The sequence below is a fragment of the Lathamus discolor genome, chromosome 4 (assembly GCF_037157495.1).
Source record: "Lathamus discolor isolate bLatDis1 chromosome 4, bLatDis1.hap1, whole genome shotgun sequence".
NCBI lineage: Eukaryota > Metazoa > Chordata > Aves > Psittaciformes > Psittacidae > Lathamus > Lathamus discolor.
In genome coordinates, this window is record NC_088887.1 from 15,058,525 (window position 1) to 15,064,524 (window position 6,000).

Genomic DNA, 6,000 nt, shown 5'->3' on the forward strand with positions numbered 1-6,000 from the left:
TTCATAAAAATACACTTCCACTCCAAGAGTCAAGATGCCTTGTGAAGGCTGAGTGGATGGAAGCTGCTGGTTTTAATTAGCTGTCAGTTTCTGGTAGGAAAAGATGTTTACATACTTTAGTTTTATGACATGTATTTCTCTGCATCTGGGGGAGAGCAAGAGGAAGATTAGAGAATGGTAAAAGGACTCAAGTGGAGCAGTCTTAATGGAGCAGTTATAGCTTCATTTTATCCTCCAAATGGTGCCAGCTAGGTTATATCTGTTGGGTCTGTATTCCTTGGCTAGGAATCTAACATTTAATTTCTTTAATCTCTCCCAAGACAGAGTAACGATGTTACCAAACCCTTCCAAACCTTGTGAACTACCCACAAGAATATTATTAGCGTTATTACTTTTACTCTTCCTTGCAAAAATGGGTGATTTGGGAGTGCAGGCGTGAAAGCCAAAGTGTCAGAGGTACTCTGAGGTACTGCTGTTCCCTTCTGCAGGCTCAATAGTTGCTCCTTGAACTGAATAGAAGACTGGATTTGTATTCCCTGAGTGGAATTTCCTCAGTGGCACTAATTAAATAGTGTGCATGGCACCAGGTTACAACAGGTCACAGATCACTGACAGTCTACTGTTTGTTGATTCTAGTTTTTATTGTTTAGATACCTGTTTGAAAAGGAGTTTGTGTAAGATAAATGCAACAATTGTTGGAAGACCCTTCTGCATCACCTGTCATACTTACTACTTTACCACTTTATCTCCACATCGTCAGTAACACCGTGCTTTATTATGTCCGCGTGCAAAATGAGAGAAAAATGGTGAAATTACTCTTACAAAACTGCACAGCAAATCAACTGCAAAACAAGAAGAGAACCCAACCCCTTGCAGAAGCCTCCCTCTTGCTGGACCAACCTGTGAATGACTTTGGTGACTGCATGCATGCTGAAGTGCATTTGTTTGTATTGTCTTGTCAGGAACTGAATCTCAACACATCACATACTACCAACACAAGCATGGCATTGCAATTTAGCATACATTTTGTTGGTGTGTTCTGTATCTCAATACAGTCTCATTTCCTTAGCCATTAGTGTAGGCTGCTCATCTGTAGCAAAGCTCTTCAACATAATGAAAAAGGTATAGTCACAAGTAAGAATGCAACTGTCAACCAGCAGCCTACAGATAATGCAAGTTCCAGGACACTCCTGAAAGAAGCAACATTGCAAGATCAATCCTTTTAAAACTCCTAGTATCTTTGCCTGACAGGGAAAAATACTGGGCTCGGAGGTGCTCTTCAGTTATTCCTGAGCTGCTCAGTGCCATTACAGGATTCTCATATCACCAGACAATGCCATGTCAACACATAGGGAAAGATCAATTTCTAACTTCTCCTTTTCAACTGAGAAGAAAGTTTCAGGTTATTGATATGCTGCACTGGACACTTTATGTTTGCAAAAAATAGTAATTTATAACATTCTGAAAATAAGCCACCTTCTTAAACCAGCTGATAGCTTTTCTTTCCCTCAGATTTTGATTGGTTTTGTTTTGATTCATTACAGGAATTTTAGCTTTTTTCCTGGCAATAGGAAAATACACAGATTTTTTTTAAGAATGATATTTTTAATGAAATATAAATTCATAGAATGGTTTGGGTTAGAAGGGACCTTGAAGCTCATACAGTTCCACCCCCCTGCCATGGGCAGGGACACCTTCCACTACAGCAGGTTGGTCCAAGCCCCTGTGTCCAACTTGGCCTTCAATACAGCCAGGGATGGGGCAGCCACAGCTTCTCTGGGCACCCTGTGCCAGTGCCTCCCCACCCTCACAGGGAAGAGCTTCTTCCTCATCACCAACCTGAACTTCCCCTGTTTTAAGTTTAAACCCATTATCCCTTGGCCTATCACTACAGTCCCTGATGAAGAGTCCCTCCCCAGCATCCTTGTAGCCCCCTTGAGATACGGGAAGCTGCTCTGAGGTCTCCATGCAGCTTCTCTTCTGCAGGCTGAACAGCCCCAACTTCCTCAGCCTAAGAAATATAATCATTAGAAAACAAAAATAAAAGAGTTAGTGGTGATCAATAGTAGAAAGCCTCTATTCTCTGACGTGTGAAGATAGTTACCACGAATCCAAGTGAAATGCAGCTGCATTAGGTAATAAACCAAGTTTAGAAACAGGACCAGGGCTCTAGCTGCTCAGTATTACTGCTGATAATGTAATTCCTAAAGGTAGATGGAGATGCTGGTCCTGAAAGGAGTTCGGTATGCATGCAACCTATGTCCAAAGTAGAGGTGTCACCGATACCAAAAATTCTCTGTCCAAGCATGTGGGTACCCACTCCCAAGTACCTGATTGCAGGACACAGACCTCAGGCATGCCATGGCCAGGCAGTACCCTGAGCCAGGGACACCACAACCAGGAGGTTTTAGAAACATGGTGACAGGGTTGTGCAGGCTGGGAGCATGTGGTCCAGGCAAGAGAAGAGTGCTGTGAGCAAACAGGATGCTATTCACCTTCCTTTTCATTCCCACCTATGAGAAATAAACCAAAGCATGGGGTTTTCATAAGCCGTGCTGGCACTGATAGACCACCAGCCCCTATTTCTCACACATACACAAATGCTTGTCACCCAGCTGACAGGGACAATAATTCTGCCTCAGGCACTGGTTTGAGAGCCCATGGTGGCCACAGGCAGCTAACCCAAACCCCACATTCTCAGGGGTCACTATCAACTGGGAGGTCCAATAAAACAAAGATTACTTTTAGCCCTTCTGTATTAACAACAGCTGATTGAAGACCTGTAGCTTGACTCCAGCCCATCTCTAATTAAATCTAAATTAAATTTCACCAAGTAGAATCACCAGGGCCTAACTTTTAGAGTCTGTGACAAATCCCACTTCCTGATGCTGACTAGCTGTTCGAGAGGGACAAAGATCCACTGAAGAACAAGTCATTTTGCCCTTTCTTGGCATGTTAGCTCGTATCACAAGAATTAAGCTAGCAGGTTTCTTTGGATAGGCACTATAATGAACATTTATATTTTAATTGTACAGATCACAAAATATCTCTGGAAATAAATCAGAGTTCTTGACATGAGGAAACAGCCATATAGTCAAAATCTAAACTTTTCTCTATTTCTTTGGTGGGCAGCTTCTTTAGAACACTCTTTTCATAGATCTTCCCTCATCAAAGCTCTATAAATGTGCTGCTAATGGTTGCTCTATTAATGGTTGCCTTGGTCTCACTAAGGCTTTTCTTTTCTCTGTGTATATAATCTTTCCTATGCCTGCCTTCCATCTGGAAATAAATTGCAGTGAATTAGATGGACCTTTTTAAAAGTGCACAACTTAATGTTAAGTTTTAATTAACCAGTCTTGTTCATTCATTATTTTTTTTATCCTAAAAGGCTCTAAATCTTAGTCTGTTTCTGCCTGAATATCCATAGATTACTGCCATATTTTATCTTTGGATTTATATATTCACTTTGAACGACCTTAGATGAAACCTAAAAAGTTTTTTGAGGATCACGTATAATTGTTTTTCATATGTTCCTTTCCTTCCATCTGTAAATATTGAATGAATAAGTCACTTCATGAATCAAGCCCTGGAATTTTCAGTAAAAAAAAAATATTACCATTTCATTAATCATACACAACAAATGACTATTGTGAAAACAAAATTACTATATTCTCATTAAAACACCACTTTCTCTTAAGATTTAGAAGATGACTGATAATTTTATGTGCCCCAGTTTCCTAATGCCCAGCTGAAAGGCACAGAATACCAGATTTTCTATGGATCAGTCTAATTTGTGCAATGTGTGGTACTGCGGTGTATGATGACACTTGCAGTTCCTGCCGCAAGAAAAGGTCACCTCTCTGCCTTGCTTGTAATTCCTAGTCTTCCTTACAGCCTGCCTACAGCATCTGCCTGCGCTTTGGCCAGCCTGTCAGGTAGTCTGATGTCCTTAAGCAATGTTGCCCATTAATCATTAGCAGCTATTCTGGATTTATTATCTAAAGTGATGAAGAAATACCTATTCCAGACCCCTATGCAAAGCTTCACATGCTACATAGGTATACTATGAACTAACAAATCTATTTCCTATGAAAGTTGCTACCTACAGAAAAGGAACAAGTTAATTCCACACATTTGTAGTATTTTTTTATAAACTGATTCTTAAATAAGGATGTTTACGTGTGCCTCTTGCTCCAGATGGTGCAATTTAGCTGCCGATGATACTCACGAGTTGCTTTTAGTTTTAAACAAATACTTAACCCAGCACTTGTCTTATCAAGAATTCCCCATTTCTCACAACTGAAATCTAAACTGCGTTGCTGCTTTAATTCCCAGACCAGGAAGTTTCCTGTCTTGCAGGTCAAAAGTACAAGGAGAAAAAAACCCGTATTTTTAATATATCAGTGCAGCAGCCATGGCTGTAAAAACTGCCTGATGCTGCTCCCTCCAGTTCTAGCAAGGATTCAGGCAGTAAATTTAACCTAGAATTCTCATGAGGTCTGACAGCCTGCACACGGTAGGACAAACCTACAGCAACCTTCTTGTTTTTTCTTTCCTTCTTTGAATGCCTCGTCACCTGGGCATTGAGTTTAAAGTTATGTTTCAGCCCCTCGGAGTGTCAGTTCCAGTTTACTGCAAATCCTTCAACATGTATAAGAATGCTGTGGCCCTGTCCTAAAATGTGCCCAGGAGGAGGCAGTGAGGGAACTGCAGCTCTCTGCCAAGACAGACCAGCGCTGGATACTGCTTTCCTAGGTAAAAACCATAGTGGGATGGTGCATCTGCTCCTGGGGAAACCAGGGAAATGCAGTATGTATGGGATGTTCTGCAGGAATGTACAAAAACACAGCATGTGTAGTATGGCACAACCCTAGCAAAGTTATGGTCCAGATCCACTGTATGACTAGCATTTACAGAGATCTTCAGATGTGATTCTGCTGGCATAATAAAATGAACTATCCCTCAGCTATGTTATGATGTAGCTACAATTTTTGCCCTGAAATCTTATTACTTGATTAAAAACAGAGCAGATGAATGCTTTTCAGATTATTAAGTTAAAAAATGATGGGAAATTGCTGGTTCAAATGCTGCTCCTTTTCACTATGTCAATGAAAAACTTTACAGTACTTCACCAAATTTTACTTTCTGATTTTGGAGCCAGAAATAATTTGCAAGGTTAAATTTAAATTAATTCTTTATTATTTCTATGGATGCTTCTCAACAATATGTTAAGAAGCACACACAGAAATCATAACTGTTATGGGTTTGGGGTTTTTATTAGGTCTGTGTGTTTGGGGTTTCTGATTGGTTCATTTTGGTTGGTTGGTTTGTTTGGGTTTTTTTTAATTAAGGTAAAAAACCCAGTTGGAATATCTTAAACCTGATTTGATTTATTGCTTCTGTACCTAAGCTGTTATGTCCTTTCACAATGAAATTTTCCTTAATGATGAAAGATCTCTTCATTCTCCTGTGTCTAGGACAAACAGCATAGTGAAGAGGGTAGCCCCAGCTATCTAATCTAATCCTGTGAGTGCTTGCTGAGCATCCAGATTTGTTTGCCAGGGTGGACATTACCTGAATCTTGACCTGATTTTAACTGAAGCTACTAACATAGCTGCTCCCAGAGGGAGTAAGCCCAGAAGCAGAATTGATAACTGAAGATTTTGCAAGGAAAAGCCATGCCACTATAGGCAACCAGCGAGTGGGAGATTTCTGATCACATTTTAGGCCTAGATGATCAAAATGCTACATAATTTTCTTATAGCTGAAGCATCTAACCAGAACTACTGAAATGCCTTAGTGGAAATCTGGTAATACTTGGGGCTGGTAGTCAACCATGAACCAGTCCCACTAAGCTCCTCTTTCTTGTTTGAACAAGGAGCGCAAGATGATGGATAGCTATTTGTGGTCACTTCTTGGCTATTAGTCTCTTATTTCCACCATTTATAGGTGACTGATTGTTGGAATGTGCTTTTCATGAATGGAACAAGCACTGCTGTA